Here is an 18,662-nt window from a genome sequence, read left to right as displayed (position 1 = left end):
GAATCATTTCCAACACTTAAATTTTGGATAATTTCAATGCAAAGAAAATGATCAAAATTATTGGTCAATAAACATAAAAACTTTCCCCAAATGTGGTAATTTTACTGTTAAGTGAAAATTAACACTTCTCTGCCACCCATCTACCCCCACTCCAATCCTTAGAAACGCTTCCTTCTGACAGACCTGACTTAGAGCCTTAAGACACAATGGTGAGCTACTGTGCCCCAGAGGTCTCTACTTCCAGGGTGACTTAAAGCAAATCTCTGTCCTAGCTTGGCTCCCTTTTGCTGAAGACTGCTGAAGGCCTGGAACCGATGGGTCAGTTGCCACATGCTCCTAATACACACTTACCTGCTTCCTTCCACTGATGTCTGCAGTCTTCACACTGATCACAGAATCCCAGAGCATCAATCCTGGAAGGGACTTTGGAGCCCAGCCAATCCAAGCCCTCATTGACAAATACGGACACTGGAGCCAAAAAGAGGAAGACACTTGTTCAAGGTCACACCGCTCATTAATGAAAGAGCTGGGACTAGAATTGCTGAATGGGAGATTCATCTCCCTGTGGTGTCATTCTTCTTCCAACCGGTTCCAATGCTCTCTGCCCTAGTTGGCTTTCGTGCACTTGACACACAGTCCACGCTCTCCTGAGGTGTGCCAACAGCCTGTAAGTCTCACGCAGAGTGAACTAACCTAGCTCCGCTGGCCCAGGACTCTTTACCTGCAGAGGAATGAGTGTCATGTGACTCTCTTGGAAACACACACTGTGTTGGGACGCACGCGATGTTCATGTGTATCCATCATTGCATGTCTGCCAAGTCCATTAGGTTGAGAAGCAAGCAGAGCCTACGAGTCATTTATAATGTCTGAGGTTTTTAAGTTCCTTTTCCAAGCCTATAATTTCAGGTTACCCTACAGCAAAAGCTTTGGTACTGTTCCCCAAAATCAACTTATTTAACAATAAACATAACTTAGGAGATATTTACTGAACAGTTCCCATTTGCTAGGCACTATGCTAGCATCAAAGATTTAAAAATGAGCAAGACATGACTGCTATCCTTTTTAAGTGGCAGAGAAGTACACAATGGCAAGATATTGTGCTAAGTGCTTTGACACCTTGATGGGAGTAGGAACAGGTCATGTAGACACACAGAAGCAGCAGCTAAGCCAGCACAGGAGAGTTAGTGGAGGCTTTTTAAAATTTTATTTATTTTTAATTTATTTCTTCCAATTTTACTAAGATATAATTGACATACAGCACTGTATACGTTTAAGGTGAACAGCATAATGATTCGACTTACATACATCATAAAATGATGACCACAATAAGTTTAGTGAACATCCATCATCTCATGTAGACACAAAATTAAAGAAATAGAAAAAATATTTTTTCATTGTGATGAGAACTCAGTATTTACTCTCTTCACAACTTTCATATATAACGTACAGCAGTATTAATTATATTTATCATGTTGTACATTACATCCCTAGTACTTATTTATCTTATAACTGGAAGTTTGTACCTTTTGACTGCCTTCATCCAATTATCCTGCCTCCACACTCCACCTCTGGTAACCACAAATCTGATCTTTTCTATGAGCTTTTTTTGTTTGTCTTTAAAGTATAATTGACCTTTAAGACTAAATTAGTTCCTGTTACACAACATAGTGATTCAATATTTCAAAATGATCACCACAATAAGTGATCTGTTCACATACAAAGACATTACATAATTATTGACTATATTCCCCACTTTGTACATTTTATACCTGTGACACATTTATTTTACAAAGGAATTTTGTACCTCTTACTATCCCTCACCTATTTCTCTCCTCTCCCAAACCCCCTCCTCTCTGGCAGCCACCAATTTGTTCTCAGTGTCTGTTTTGTTCTGTTTGTTTGTTTTGTTTTTTTGGATTCCACATATAAATGAAATCATATGGTATTTGTCTTTTTCTTTCTGACTTACTTCACTTTGCTTAATACCCTCTAGGTCCATTCACATTGTCAGAAATGGCAAGATTTCATTCTTTTTATGGCTGAGTAATATTTCATTGTGTATATATACCACTTCTTTATCCATTCATCTATCAATGGGCACTTAGGTTGCTTCCATATCTTGGCTATCATAAATAATGCCGCAATGAACATAGGAGTGCATATATCTTTTCTAGTGTTTTCATTTTCTTCAGATAAATACCCAGAAGTGGAATTGCTGGGCTGTATGGTAGTTCCAAGTTTAATTTTCTGAGGAATCTCCATACTATTTTCCACAGTGGCTGCACCAATTTATATCCCCACCAACAGTGCATAGAGTTTCCTTTTCTCCATATCCTCACCAACACTTGTTATTTGTTGTCTTTTTGATAATAGCCATTCTTTCAGGTGTGAGGTGATATCTCATTGTAGTCTTGATTTGCATTTCCCTGATGATTAGTGATGTTGAGCATCTTTTCATATGCCTGTTGGTCATCTGTATGTCTTCTTCGGAAAAATGTCTATTCAGATCCTCTGCCCATTTTTTAATTGGGTTGGTTTTGCGGGGGCAGGGCGGATGTTGAATTGTATGAGTTCTTTGTATATTTTGTATATTAACACCTTATCAGCTATATCATTTGCAAATATCTTCTCCCATTCAGTAGATGGCCTTTTCATTTTGTTGATAATTTCCTTCAGTGTGCAAAAGCTTTTTAGTTTGATGTAGTTCCCTTTTTTTTTTTTGCTTTTGTTTCCCTTGGCTGAGAAGACATATCCAAAAAAATATTACCAAGACCAATGTCAAAGAGTATACCACCTGTGTTTTCTTCTAGACGTTTTATGGTTTCAGGTCTTATATTTAAGTCTTTAATCCATTTTGAATTTATTTTTGTGCATTGTATGAGAAAGTAATCCAGTTTTATTCTTTTGCATGTAGCTGTCCAGTTTTCCCAACACCATTTATTGAAGATATAGTTGATTTCTAGTCTCATACTGTTGTGGTCGGAAAAGATACTTGATATGATTTCAGTCTTCTTAAATTTATTGAGACTTGTTTTGTGGCATAGCATGTGATCTATCCTGCAGAATGTTCCATGTGCACCTAAAAAGAATGTGTATTCTTCTGCTTTTGTATGGAATGTTCTATATATATCTATTGTCTATTTGGTCTAATGTGTTGTTTAAGGCCAGTGTTTCCTTACTGATTTTCTGTCTGGATGATCTGTCCATTGATATAAGTGGGGTGTTAAAATCCCCTACTATTGTTGTGTCACTATTAGCTTCTGCCTTTATGTCTGTTAATATTTGCTTTATGTATTTAGGTGGTCCTATGCTGGGTACATATATATTTACAATTGTATATCTTCTTCTTGGATTGATCCCTTAATCATAATATAATGTCCTTCTTTGTCTCTTATAACGGTCTTTGTTTTAAATTGTATTTTGTCTGATATGAATATTGCTATCCTGGCTTTCTTTTCACTTCCACTTGCAGTGAATAGCATTTTCCATCCTCTCACTTTTAGTCAGTGTGTGTCTTTAGATCTAAAATGAGTCTCTTGCAGGCAGCAGTAGCATACTCCCCAGAACTCTATGCTCCAGGGGTGCTCCCTCTGTGGGCTGCATGGGCCCTTCTGTTGTGACAGGCTGACTGCTGTTGTGGGGGGCATCTGTTAGGCATGGCTGGCCCCCAGTCCAGTTTGTTGCCAGGCCCTGCCTGTGCAGTCTGCCAGCTACTGGTGGGTGGGGCCCAGTCATGAGGTGGCTGACTACAGAGCCCCTGGGGGTCCCAGGGCTAGTGCTGGCCCAATGGTGGGTGGGTCTCATGGGTGGGTGGTTGTAAGGTTGGGGGGTTCCAGATCTAGTGTTAGCCTGCTGGTGGGCAGGGCCAGTTCCTGACATGGCTGGTTGTGAGGTCTGGGGTGTCCCAAAGCTGGTGTTGGCTCATTGGTAAGTGGGGCCAATTCCCAGGGTGGCTGGCTGAGGAGCCCAAGGTGTCTTGGAGCTGGTGTAGGCCTACTGGTGGGTAGAACCAGGTCCTGGGGTCTCTGGTTGCATGGCCCTAGGGGTCCCAGAGTTGGGGTTAGCCTGCTGGTGGGTGGGACCAGGGCCCTGGGGGTCCCGGGGCTGGTGCTGGCCTGCTGGTGGGTAGGCTGGGTCCTGACATGGCAGGCTATCAGGCTGCAGGGCTGCAGTGTTCCTGGGGCTGGTGTCCACCCACTGTTGGGTACAGCCAGGTCCTAGGGTCTTTGGCTGAAAGGCCCGGGGGGTCCTGGAGTTGATGTTGGCTGGCTGATGGGCAGGGCTGGGTACCAATGGCTGGGTGTGTGGCCCTGGAAGTCCTGGGGCTAGTGCTGGTGTACTGGTGAGTGGGGCCAGGTCCTGGGCATTGTGGTGTACAGATCTTGGTCCTGAGGCAACTCAGGGCTCAAGGAGTCCTAAGGCAGTGGACCTGCTGATGTGTGGGGCTTCAACCCCTCCCTGCTAGCTGCTTGGCCTGAGGTGTCCCAGTACTTGCTCCTATAGGCTGAAGGGCAGGTCTGGGTCCCATGCTAATAAGCTAGAGGGAGGATTCCAAAATGGCACTTGCCAGCACCAGTGTCCTTGTGATAGAAAGAGGTAGGGAAAAGAATTTTAATCAGAAAGAACAGCATGTGCAAAAGACCCAGAACTAAGAGTTTGGTGAGTTCAGGTAACAGCCAGTAGCAGTATGTGGGGATGGAGGTGGGAGATTTGGAGGGAAAAGAGAAGGATAGGGAAAGAGTAAAGAGACACCAGGTCGGGGAAGAAGAAGGGAAAGAGATGAGGTTAGTGAGGAAAATGGGACAAGATCAAGAAAAGGCCTTCTAAACAGGGCCAAAAGCATTTGTACTTTTTCCGAGGGCAACAAAAAATAAAGTATTTTATACAGGAGACTGACAGCATAAACATTATATTTGGAAAGATCACACAGACTGTAGGGTGGCAAATGTGCTATCAGGGATAAGACAGAAGAAAGAAGACCAGCTGCTGGATGGCCTGAGAAAAAGCAGTGGTGGAAGGTATAGAAAGAATATAATTTTTTTTTTTTTTTTTTGCTGTACGCGGGCCTCTCACTGCTGTGGCCTCTCCCGTTGCGGAGCACAGGCTCCGGACACACAGGCCCCGCGGCCATGGCTCGCGGGCCCAGCCGCTCCGCGGCATGTGGGATCCTCCGGGATCGGGGCACAAACCCGTGTCCCCTGCATCGGCAGGCGGACTCTCAACCACTGCACCACCAGGGAGGCCCTATAATTAATTTCAGAGATATTAAGGAGATAAAATTGATAGAACTTGGTCGTTAAGTAGATATAGAGCCTAAGGGAGAGGGAAGAATCAAGGTTGACTCCCAGATTTTTGGCTTTGGCAACTGGAGGGACTGTATGGTGATGTCAATCATTAAGCAACAGAGCATATGAGATAAGCTTGATTAGAGGGGAAGATAATTGGTTCCACTTTCAACAGTAGAGTGTGAAGTACCCATGGGACAACCAAGGAGACAGTGAAGTCAAGAGGTTGGTTGGATATACAGGTCTTTTTTTCTAGGGAGAAGTATTCACCACACATATGTGGTGAATTATTAGCTTAAGGATGGCAATTGAAGCCAGATTAAATTGCCCATGAGCATAGAAGAGAAGAGGGTCCAGGAAAAAACTTTAGATTATGCTACCATTGAGAAGATGACCCTAGCAAGGTGTGGAAGGAGGATGTGGAGCATCCAGAGAGGAAAACCAGAAGAATGTGAAATCTCTTAGGAGGGGAGAGCCTTCCTGAAAGGGTTGTGTGACCAATAGTGTCAAGTGCTGCAGAGTGATGGAGGCCTATTTGGGTCCCTTGGATTTGGCAATAGGGACTTCCCTTAAAGGAGGCAGTTTCAGATAATAGGTGGGGCCAGAAGGCTGATATGTTCTTGGGCTGCAGAATGAATAGGAGGTGACAGAGTACTGTGGGTGTAGACCATTCGATAAAAAAATTTACCATGAATCACAGGCCAGAGATAATTCAAACGGGATAGACAACTGATAATAGATACTGTTGTAGTAAAAAATTACTTGTTCCACTTAGAGTATGACTAAGCCATAATTTTCCTAGTGAAAAATTATTTCTTCTTATTAGTAGCAGCTATCACTTATAAAATGCCCACCATAAGCCAGGCACTTGAAGTACATTATTTTATTTAGCCCTTAAAATGACACTCTGCAGTAGATATTAGATGCCTCTGTTACAGATGAAGAAACAAAAGCCCAGAAAAGTTAAATATCTGGCACAAGGTCTCAAAACAACTTCATAGAGGAGCTGGAATTTAAACGTAACCTTCACTCTAAAGCCTATGCTTTTTCTACTGCAGCCACACTGCCTCTCCTAAATACTTCCTACAGCTGCCCTTCACTTCATAGAGCAAAAGCCAGGAAAGAAAATGGATGGTCAGGGAATTCCATCCACCACTGTGAGAGACCTGAGGGAACAGACAGATAACCCAGGCACACACTTCTTGTTCACTGACAATCTCTGAGTAAGGAGTAGAGAGTCTCTGGCTTTGAATCCTATAGGTCCTTGCCAGGGACTATGTTCCCTTTGGTTGTGGGGAGGGGGAAGTGGGGGTGGGGGAGATGTAGGGCCAGAGGGCTCAGAGTAAATCAGTCCATCATTGTTAACTAGAAAAGTGAAGGCTGTGGGTAAGGGAAAACTGCAAAGTTTTAAGAGAATTTTTCAAAAATTATTTTTATCCTGGAGAAAACAAGTATCAGAGAAGACCCAAGCTGCCTTTACATATTCATGAGGAAGAATGATCAGCTTTGCTTTTGACACTCTGGAGGACATTACTGGGACCAGTGAGAATATGGTATGGAGAGGCAGATTTTGGCTCTAACAGGAAGAGCTGCCTATCCAAAGACGAATGGAACTGCCCATTAAAGTAGTGAGCTCTTCATCACTAGAGATGCTCAAGCAGAAGCAGGATGTTGGAGGTGGGGGCCCAGCATCAGAGAAGGCATGGATGGCCTTTCAGGCCATTCCAGACCTGAGATTTTGAGACTCTCTGGAGAAAATGGTTAGGATAAGTTTTCACAGATTAAGGCCTGGCCTTTATTCTCCTCAAATGAATTCTAAATATTACACAATGGGTAGATCGGCATGTTCCTTCATTCACAATTTGTACAAACAACGTAAAGCAATTCAACTTTGATACGCAAGAAAAAAATGTATTCCTACCTTCAAGAAGCTCTGTGTTTTCTAAGATGAGAAAGTATGCTTGTAGGTATCTACTTGTTGGCTTTGATCAGTCAGGTGTGTCATCTTGAAAATGCCGGGGACAGGGTGTGGAGAATGGATATTGATAGCCTCATCTTTCTTTCCTGCAGGGGTTAAAAATAAGGAGCTCATTTCCAGCTTTTGCAAAGGTCTTCTGACATGGGAAGAGGGCAAATCTAACAAAGGTTGATCTGTGATCACTGAATCAATAAAAGATTCTTTCTTCCCTTCTACCTCTTTCTTTCACTTAATAAATATTAACTGAGCACCTATTATACAACAGGCACTGTATATTTATTGATAGGCAAGAAACTATGTCCAGCTGTGTATAAGCACATTTCTACGACATACTATGTGTGTTTTTGTGTAATGGGGAAGAGGTGGGAGTGGCGGCAAAATCAACCCTCAAACCTCTGCAAGGAGATGGCTGGTAATTATTATGCACTCTAAATACTGTCAATGCAAACTAAACCCTGGAATACCTTTTACTTTTCCTGCTGCAAAATAATAAGAACTTATAGCATAAGGAAGAAAATCTCTTCTGAAGACAAACAAAATTTCCATCCCATGTTTGTAGTTCCCAGAGGTCTAGAGATCTGACACATACATTCTTGGCTAGAGAGTCATTTTTTCCTTAGGAAAAAAAAAAGGGTCACTGGGAAAAATTGAGAACTCTGAATTTAAGGTAATAATTATAATGATCAAAAAAATTTGAAGGGTGCACAAAGGTTGTGTTACAAGGATGTTCCTCAGAGTATTATTTATAGGGAAAATATGGACACAATCTAAACACTCAAAGGTAGAGGTTAATTAAATAAATTATGGTACTTCCATATAAAGAATACCATAGAGCCATCATTAATGATATTTAGAAGAATATATAAAGATATAGAAAGATAGTCAATACAGCTTAAATAGAAAATTTAAGTTAAAATAGTATGTATCCTCTTACTTCATCTTTGGGATGTGCATTTTGCCCCGTTTCCACAGTGGGAGCTACTTCAAGGAGGCAGCCCCGAGAGAGCACTGTGCTGTTGAGATCATCTGGACACAGTACACGTGACTCAAGGCAGCCATGTGGCTGACAGGGTCTTGGTGCTCCAGCCTGGTGTCAGGCCTGAGCCTCTGAGGTGGGAGAGCCGAGTTCAGGACATTGGACCACTAGAGACCTCCCGGTCCCATGTAATATCAATCGTTTTGAGATCTCCCAGAGATCTCCATCTCAACGCTAAGACCCAGCTCTACCCAACGGCCAGCAAGCTCCAGTGCTGGATGCCCCATGGTAAACAACTAGCAAAACAGGAACACAACCCCACCCATTAGCAGAGAGGCTGCCTGAAATCAGAATAAGGTCACAGACAACCCAAAACACACCACTGGATGCAGCCCTGCCCACCAGAAAGACAAGATCCAGCCCCACCCACCAGAACACAGGCACCAGTCCCCTCCACCAGGAAGCCTACACAAGCCACTGAAGCAACATTACCCACTGGGGGCAGACACCAAAAACAACGGGAACTACGAACCTGCAGCCTGTGAAAAGGAGACCCCAAATGCAGTAAGTTAAGCAAAATGGGAAGACAGAGAAATACGCAGCAGATGAAGAAGCAAGGTAAAAACTCACCAGACCAAACAAAAGAAGAGGAAATAGGCAGTCTACCTGAAAAAGAATTCAGAGTAATGATAGTAAAGATGATCCAAAATCTTGGAATTAGAATGCAGAAAATACAAGAAATGTTTAACAAGGACCTAGAAGAACTAAAGAGCAAACAATGATGAACAACACAATAAATGAAATTTAAAATTCTCTAGAAGGAATCAACAGCAGAATAAAGGATGCAGAAGAATGGATAAGTAACCTGGAAGATAAAATAGTGGAAATAACTACCACAGAGCAGAATAAAGAAAAAAGAATGAAAAGAATTGATGACAGTCTCAGAGACACTCTGGGACAACAATAAACACACTAACATTCAAATTATAGGGGTCCCAGAAGAAGAAGAGAAAAATAAAGGGACTGAGAAAATATTTGAAGAGATTATAGTTGAAAACTTCCCTAATATGGGAAAGGAAATAGTTAATCAAGTCCAGGAGGCACAGAGAGTCCCATACAGAATAAATCCAAGGAGAAATACGCCAAGACACATTAATCAAACTGTCAAAAATTAAACACAAAGAAAACATATTAAAAGCAGCAAGGGAAAAACAACAAATAACACACAAGGGAATCCCCATCAGGTTAACAGCTGATCTCTCAGCAGAAACTCTACAAGCCAGAAGGGAGTGGCAGGACATAATTAAAGTGATGAAGGAGAAAAACCTGCAACCAAGATTACTCTACCCAGCAAGGATCTCATTCAGATTTGATGGAGAAATTAAAACGTTTACAGACAAGCAAAAGCTGAGAGAGCTCAGCACCACCAAACCAGCTTTACAACAAATGCTAAAGAAACTTCTCTAGGCAAGAAACACAAGGGGAGGAAAAGACCTACAATAACAAACCCAAAACTATTAAGAAAATAGTAATAGGAACAAACATATCGATAATTACCTTAAATGTAAATGGATTAAATGCTCCCACCAAAAGATACAGATTGGCTGAATGGATACAAAAACAAGACCCATATATATGCTGTCTACAAGAGACCCACTTCAGACCTAGAGACACATACAGACTGAAAGTAAGGGGATGGAAAAAGATATTCCATGCAAATGGAAACCGAAAGAAAGCTGGAGTAGCAATACTCATATCAGACAAAATAGACTTTAAAATAAAGACTACTAGAAGAGACAAAGAAGGACACTACCTAATGATCAAGGGATCGATCCAAGAAGAAGATATAACAATTGTAAATATTTATGCACCAAACATAGGAGCACCTCAATACATAAGGCAAATACTAACAGCCATAAAAGGAGAAATCGACAGTAACACAATCATAGTAGGGGACTTTAACACCCCACTTTCACCAATGGACAGATCATCCAAAATGAAAATAAATAAGGAAACACAAGCTTTAAATGATACATTAAACAAGATGGACTTAATGGATATTTATAGGACATTCCATCCAAAAACAACAGAATACACATTTTTCTCAAGTGCTCATGGAACATTCTCCAGGATAGATCATATCTTGGGTCACAAATCAAGCCTTGGTAAATTTAAGAAAATTGGAATTGTATCAAGTATCTTTTCCGACCACAATGCTATGAGACTAGATATCAATTACAGGAAAAGATCTGTAAAAAATACAAACACATGGAGGCTAAACAATACACTACTTAATAACGAAGTGATCACTGAAGAAATCAAAGAGGAAATTAAAAAATACCTAGAAACAAATGACAATGAAGACACGATGACCGAAAACCTATGGGACGCAGCAAAAGCAGTTCTAAGGGGGAAGTTTATAGCAATACAATCCCACCATAAGAAACAGGAAACATCTCGAGTAAACAACCTGACCCTGCACCTAAAGCAATTAGAGAAAGAAGAACAAAAAACCCCCAAAGTGAGCAGAAGGAAAGAAATCATAAAGATCAGATCAGAAATAAATGAAAAAGAAATGAAGGAAACGATAGCAAAGATCAATAAAACTAAAAGCTGGTTCTTTGAGAAGATAAACAAAATTGATAAACCATTAGCCAGACTCATCAAGAAAAAAAGGGAGAAGACTCAAATCAATAGAATTAGAAATGAAAAAGGAGAAGTAACAACTGACACTGCAGAAATACAAAAGATCATGAGAGATTACTACAAGCAACTCTATGCCAATAAAATGGACAACCTGGAAGAAATGGACAAATTCTTAGAAATGCACAACCTGCCAAGACTGAATCAGGAAGAAATAGAAAATATGAATAGACCAATCACAAGCACTGAAATTGAAACTGTGATTAAAAATCTTCCAACAAACAAAAGCCCAGGACCAGATGGCTTCACAGGCGAATTCTATCAAACATTTAGAGAAGAGCTAACACCTATCCTTCTCAAACTCTTCCAAAATATAGCAGAGGGAGGAACACTCCCAAACTCATTCTACGAGGCCACCATCACCTTGATACCAAAACAAGGCAAGGATGTCACAAAGAAAAAAACTACAGGCCAATATCACTGATGAACATAGATGCAAAAATGCTCAACAAAATGCTAGCAAACAGAATCCAACAGCACATTAAAAGGATCATACACCATGACCAAGTGGGGTTTATCCCAGGAATGCAAGGATTCTTCAATATACACAAATCAATCAATGTGATACACCATATTAACAAATTGAAGGAGAAAAACCATATGATCATCTCAATAGATGCAGAGAAAGCTTTTGACAAAATTCAACACCCATTTATGATAAAAACCATCCAGAAAGGAGGCATAGAGGGAACTTTCCTCAACATAATAAAGGCCATATATGACAAACCCACAGCCAGCATCGTCCTCAATGGTGAAAAACTGAAACCATTTCCACTAAGATCAGGAACAAGACAAGGCTGCCCACTCTCACCACTCTTATTCAACATAGTTTTGGAAGTTTTAGCCACAGCAATCAGAGAAGAAAAGGAAATAAAAGGAATCCAAGTTGGAAAAGAAGAAGTAAAGCTGTCACTGTTTGCAGATGACATGATACTATACATAGAGAATCCTAAAGATGCTACCAGAAAACTACTAGAACTAATCAATGAATTTGGTAAAGTAGCAGGATACAAAATTAATGCACAGAAATCTCTGGCATTCCTATACACTAATGATGAAAAATCTGAAAGTGAAATCAAGAAAACACTCCCATTTACCATTGCAACAAAAAGAATAAAATATCTAGGAATAAACCTACCTAAGGAGACAAAAGACCTGTATGCAGAAAATTATAAGACACTGATGAAAGAAATTAAAGATGATACAAATAGTTGGAGAGATATACCATGTTCTTGGCTTGGAAGAATCAATACTGTGAAAATGACTCTACTACCCAAAGCAATCTACAGATTCAATGCAATCCCTATCAAACTACCACTGGCATTTTTCACAGAACTAGAACAAAAAATTTCAAAATTTGTTTGGAAAAACAAAAGACCCCGAATAGCCAAAGCAATCTTGAGAACGAAAAACGGAGCTGGAGGAATCAGGCTCCCTGACTTCAGACTATACTACAAAGCTACAGTAATCAAGACAGTGTGGTACTGGCAGAAAAACAGAAAGATAGATCAGTGGAACAGGATAGAAAGCCCAGAGATAAACCCACACACATATGGTCAACTTATCTTTGATAAAGGAGGCAGGAATGTACAGTGGAGAAAGGACAGCCTCTTCAATAAGTGGTGCCGGGAAAACTGGACAGGGACATGTAAAAGTATGAGATTAGATCATTCCCTAACACCATACACAAAAATTAGCTCAAAATGGATTAAAGACCTAAATGTAAGGCCAGAAACTATAAAACTCTTAGAGGAAAACATAGGCAGAACACTTTATGACATAAATCACAGCAAGATCCTTTTGGACCCACCTCCTAGAGAAATGGAAATAAAAACAAAGATAAACAAATGGGACCTAATGAAACTTCAAAGCTTTTGCACAGCAAAGGAAACCATAAACAAGACCAAAAGACAACCCTCAGAATGGGAGAAAATATTTGCAAATGAAGCAACTGACAAAGGATTAATCTCCAAAATTTATAAGCAGCTCATGCAGCTCAATAGCAAAAAAACAAACAACGCAATCCAAAAATGGGCAGAAGACTTAAATAGGCATTTCTCCAAAGAAGATATACAGACTGCCAACAAACACATGAAAGGATGCTCAACATCATTAATCATTAGAGAAATGCAAATCAAAACTACAATGGGATATCATCTCACATCGGGCAGAATGGCCATCATCAAAAAATCTAGAAACAATAAATGCTGGAGAGGGTGTGGAGAAAAGGGAACACTCTTGCACTGCTGGTGGGAATGTGAATTGGTACAGCCACTATGGAGAACAGTATGGAGGTTCCTTAAAAAACTAAAAATAGAACTACCATATGACCCAGCAATCCCACTACTAGGCATATACCCTGAGAAAACTATAATTCAAAAAGAGACATGTACCAAAATGTTCATTGCAGCTCTATTCACAATAGCCCGGAGACGGAAACAACCTGTGTCCATCATCGGATGAATGGACAAAGAAGATGTGGCACATATATACAATGGAATATTACTCAGCCATAAAAAGAAATGAAACTGAGCTATTTGTAATGAGGTGGATAGACCTAGAGTCTGTCATACAGAGTGAAGTAAGTCAGAAAGAGAAAGACAAATACCGTATGCTAACACATATATATGGAATTAAAAAAAATGTCATGAAGAACCTAGGGGTAAAACGGGAATAAAGACACAGACCTACTTGAGAATGGACTTGAGGATATGGGGAGGGGGAAGGGTAAGCTGTGACAAAGCGAAAGAGAGGCATGGACATATATACAGTACCAAACGTAAGGTAGATAGATAGTGGGAAGCAGCCGCATAGCACAGGGAGATCAGCTCGGTGCTTTGTGACCACCTGGAGGGGTGGGATGGGGAGGGTGGGAGGGAGGGAGATGCATGAGGGAAGGGATGTGGGAACAGATGTATATGTATGACTGATTCACTTTGTTATAAAGCAGAAACTAATAAAAAAAAAGAAAAAAAATGTCATGAAGAACCTAGGGGTAAAACAGGAATAAAGACACAGACCTACTTGAGAATGGACTTGAGGATATGGGGAGGGGGAAGGGTAAGCTGTGACAAAGCGAGAGAGAGGCATGGACATATATACAGTACCAAACGTAAGGTAGATAGCTAGTGGGAAGCAGCCGCACAGCACAGGGAGATCAGCTCGGTGCTTTGTGACTGCCTGGAGGGGTGGGAGAGAGGGAGACACAAGAGGGAAGGGATGTGGGAACAGATGTATATGTATAGCTGATTCACTTTGTTATAAAGCAGAAACTAAAAAAAAAAAAAAAAAAAAAGTCTTCCAACAAACAAAAGCCCAGGACCAGATGGCTTCACAGGTGAATTCTATCAAACATTTAGAGAAGAGCTAACACCTATAATTCACAAACTCTTCCAAAATATAGCAGAGGGAGGAACACTCCCAAACTAATTCTATGAGGCCACCATCACCCAGATACCAAAACCAGACAAAGATGTCACAAAAAAAGAAAACTACAGACCAATATCACTGATGAACATAGATGCAAAAATCCTCAACAAAATACTAGCAAACAGAATCCAACAGCACATTAAAAGGATCATACACCATGATCAAGTGGGGTTTATCCCAGGAATGCAAGGATTCTTCAATATATGCAAATCAATCAATGTGATACACCGTATTAACAAACTGAAGGATAAAAACCATATGATAATCTCAATCGATGCAGAAAAAGCTTTCAACAAAATGCAACACCCATTTATGATAAAAACTCTCCAGAAAGTAGGCATAGAGGGAATTTACCCCAACATAATAAAGGCCATATATGACAAACCCACAGCCAGCATCATTCTCAGTGGTGAAAAACTGAAACCATTTCCTCTAAAATCAGGAAAAAGACAAGGATGCCCACTCTCGCCACTAATATTCAACATAGTTTTGGAAGTTTTAGCCACAGCAATCAGGGAAAAAAAAGGAATCCAAATCAGAAAAGAAGTAAAGCTGTCACTGTTTGCAGATGACATGATACTATACATAGAGAATCCTAAAGATGCTACCAGAAAACTACTAGAGCTAATCAATGAATTTGGTAAAGTAGCAGGATACAAAATTAATGCACAGAAATCTCTGGCATTCCTATACACTAATGATGAAAAATCTGAAAGATATTAAGGAAACACTCCTATTTACCATTGCAACAAAAAGAATAAAATACCTAGGAATAAACCTACCTAAGGAGACAAAAGACCTGTATGCATAAAAGTATAAGACACTGATGAAAGAAATTAAAGATGATACCAACAGATGGAGAGATATACCATGTTCTTGGATTGGAAGAATCAACATTGTGAAAATGACTATACTACCCAAAGCAATCTATAGATTCAGTGTAATCCCTATCAAACTACCAATGGCATTTTTCACAGAACTAGAACAAATAATTGCACAATTTGTATGGAAATACAAAAGGCCCTGAATAGCCAAAGTAATCCTGAGAAAGAAAAACGAAGCTGGAGGAATCAGGCTCCCTGACTTCAGACTACACTACAAAGCTACAGTAATCAAGACAGTATGGTTTTGGCACAAAAACAGAAATATAGATCAATGGAACAGGTTAGAAAGCCCAGAGATAAACCCACGCAAATATGGTCACCTTATCTTTGATAAAGGAGGCAAGAATATACAATGGAGAAAAGACAGCCTCTTCAATAAGTGGTGCTGGGAAAACTGGACAGCAACATGTAAAGGAATGAAATTAGAACACTTCCTATCACCATACAAAAAATAAACTCAAAATGGATTAAAGACCTAAATGTAAGGCCAGACACTATAAAACTCTTAGAGGAAAACATAGGCAGAACACTCCATGACATAAATCACAGTAAGATCCTTTTTGACCCACCTCCTAGAGAAATGGAAATAAAAACAAAAATAAACACATGGGACCTAATGAATCTTAAAAGCTTTTGCACAGCAAAGGAAACCATAAACAAGATGAAAAGACAACCCTCAGAATGGGAGAAAGTATTTGTAAATGAAGCAACTGACAAAGGATTAATCTCCAAAATATACCAGCAGCTTATGCAGCTCAATATCAAAAAATCAAACAACCCAATCCAAAAATGGGCAGAAAATCTCAATAGACATTTCTCCAAAGAAGATATACAGATTGCCAACAAACACATGAAAGATGCTCAACATCACTAATCATTAGAGAAATGAAAATCAAAACTACAGTGAGGTTATCACCTCACACCAGTCGGAATGGCCATCATCAAAAAATGTACAAACAATAAATGCTGGAGAGGGTGTGGAGAAAAGGGAACCCTCTTGCACCATTGGTGGGAGTGTAAATTGATACAGCCACTATGGAGAACAGTATGGAGGTTCCTTAAAAAACTAAAAATAGAACTACCATATGACCCAGCAATCCCACTACTGGGCACATACCCTGAGAAAACCATAATTCAAAAAGAGTCATGTACCACAATGTTTATTGCAGCTCTATTTACAGTAGCCAGGACATGGAAGCAACCTAAGTGCCCATTGACAGATGAATGGATAAAGAAGATGTGGCACATATATACAATGGAATATTACTCAGCCATAAAAAGCAACGAAATTGAGTTATTTGTATTGAGGTGGATGGACCTAGAGACTGTCATTCAGAGTGAAGTAAGTCAGAAAGAGAAAAACCATACGATATGCTAACACATACACATGGAATCTAAAAAAAGAAAAAATGGTTCTGAAGAACCTAGCGGCAGGACAGGAATAAAGACACAGACATAGAGAATGGACTTGAGGACACGGGGAGGGGGAAGGGTTAGCTGGGATGAAGTGAGAGAGTGGCATGGACATATATACACTACTAAATGTAAAATAGACGGCTAGTGGGAAGCAGCTGCATTGCATGGGGAGATCAGCTCGATGCTTTTTGACCACCTAGAGGGGTGGGATAAGGAGGGTGGGAGGGAGACGCAAGAGGTAGCGTATTTGGGGATATATGTATACATATAGCTGATTAACTTTGTTATACAGCAGAAACTAACACAACATTGTAAAGCAATTATACTCCAATAAAGGTGTTAAAAAAATAATAAAATAAAATAATATGTACCATATGATCCATTTTGGTAAAAAATAGATATGTAAATAAGTATATTTACACACACACATACACACATATGTATAAAGAGAGACAGAGAGATAGCTATATATGTATATAATAGAAGAAGAAGGGCTGAAAGGATTACTACCAATGTCGAAGGTGGTTGTGGGATCATGGGGGATTATTACTTTCTTTTTTCTCTAATTCTGTATTTTCTAAATTTTATGATAATAAACATGTACTTTTGTGTGAAAAGTTATTAAACATATAACATGGATTTAATATAATTCTATTGCTAAAAATAAATTAAAGCAAGTAAATCTTAAAGTTCATTCTTCAACTTTGCCTATGATATGTTAAAATTATTTAAATGATTTTTATGTAGCCAAACAAAAGCAAGTTGTACTGATATAATGAGAAATAAGTAACTATATAAAAATATGTGGAATTTTGGGTAAATTTCTTTTGCAGACAGTTTCCTTTCAATCTAATATACAAAGCTACCAATTTTTTAATTCTAAAGGTTAGCATATATGAAATTTACTCATTCTTTCATTCACTCAGGGGGTACTTGCTGAGTTTTCACCATGTATAAATACCTGTCCTGAATTGTTTGCAGGCTTGAAGTGCATGTTGCTTGTACTTGAGGTGCTTACATTCTACTGGGAAAGAGATCAACAAAGTCCAGACAACAAAATCATAACAGACAGAAAACAGGGTATGATAGAAAGCAAATACCAGTGAGGTGAAAGTTATCAAAATTCTACTCATTTTTGAGGCTCAAAAGGCCTCTCTTCCTGAAGATGCCTCTTGCTGGGCAGTAATTCCTAGAAGTGTTATCTCATCTGATGGGTGAGGACTCTGGTTAGCATCTGTCACAGAGCAGAGGGCCCAAGTGTCCTTTCCTTGTCCTGACCTTTGTTTCATTCATTGTGGGTCCTGAGTGGACTTCAAAGTCAAGTTTATTTTGGGAACACCAGACCACGTTCATCTTCTGAAGGAATGAGGAAGGTGAGGTGTGGAGCTAGATAGTAACACAGCCCAGATTAATTACTGGTGATGGGTGTGGAAACATGGAAAGAAGGGCTCCCTTCAGCCTGTTGATGAATAACAGCCACCCCTTATCCTGTCCCTTCCAAACTGGTGTTCAACAACATCCCATTCTTCCAATACTTAACTCCTGAGGGGAGGATTATCAGTGAGAATATCCTCAAAGTATCGAAAGCTGCGAGGCATGTTAGGGAAAAGTGCTGAACTGGGAGCCCAGACTCCTACCCTAGCTCCAGCTGGCTCTGCCTCTAACCAGCTTCTCTCTGGACCTCAGTTTTCTCATCTGAAGGGGTTGAACTGTTCAATATGTGAAATTTACACATTCCCTATAAATTAGAAACCACGAGGTTCCTGGGATTATATGTTGGAATTTTTCCCCAACCATGAGTCATCTGTCAATCTCTGACCTTGCAAATATAAATTCGTCTCCAGTGATAGAAATTAAAACACTTAATTCTCTTATAGGTAGGTTGTACACACTGAACGCTTGTGTGTAGTACTGTCTGGGAAGTCAAGGCAAAGGAAATGCCTCCTAAACTCCTCCTGGGATTGAAATGGAAAAGAAGACAGGCTATGACA

This window comes from Mesoplodon densirostris, chromosome 6 (assembly GCF_025265405.1).
Source record: "Mesoplodon densirostris isolate mMesDen1 chromosome 6, mMesDen1 primary haplotype, whole genome shotgun sequence".
Lineage (NCBI taxonomy): Eukaryota > Metazoa > Chordata > Mammalia > Artiodactyla > Ziphiidae > Mesoplodon > Mesoplodon densirostris.
This window is presented reverse-complemented; position numbering follows the sequence as displayed.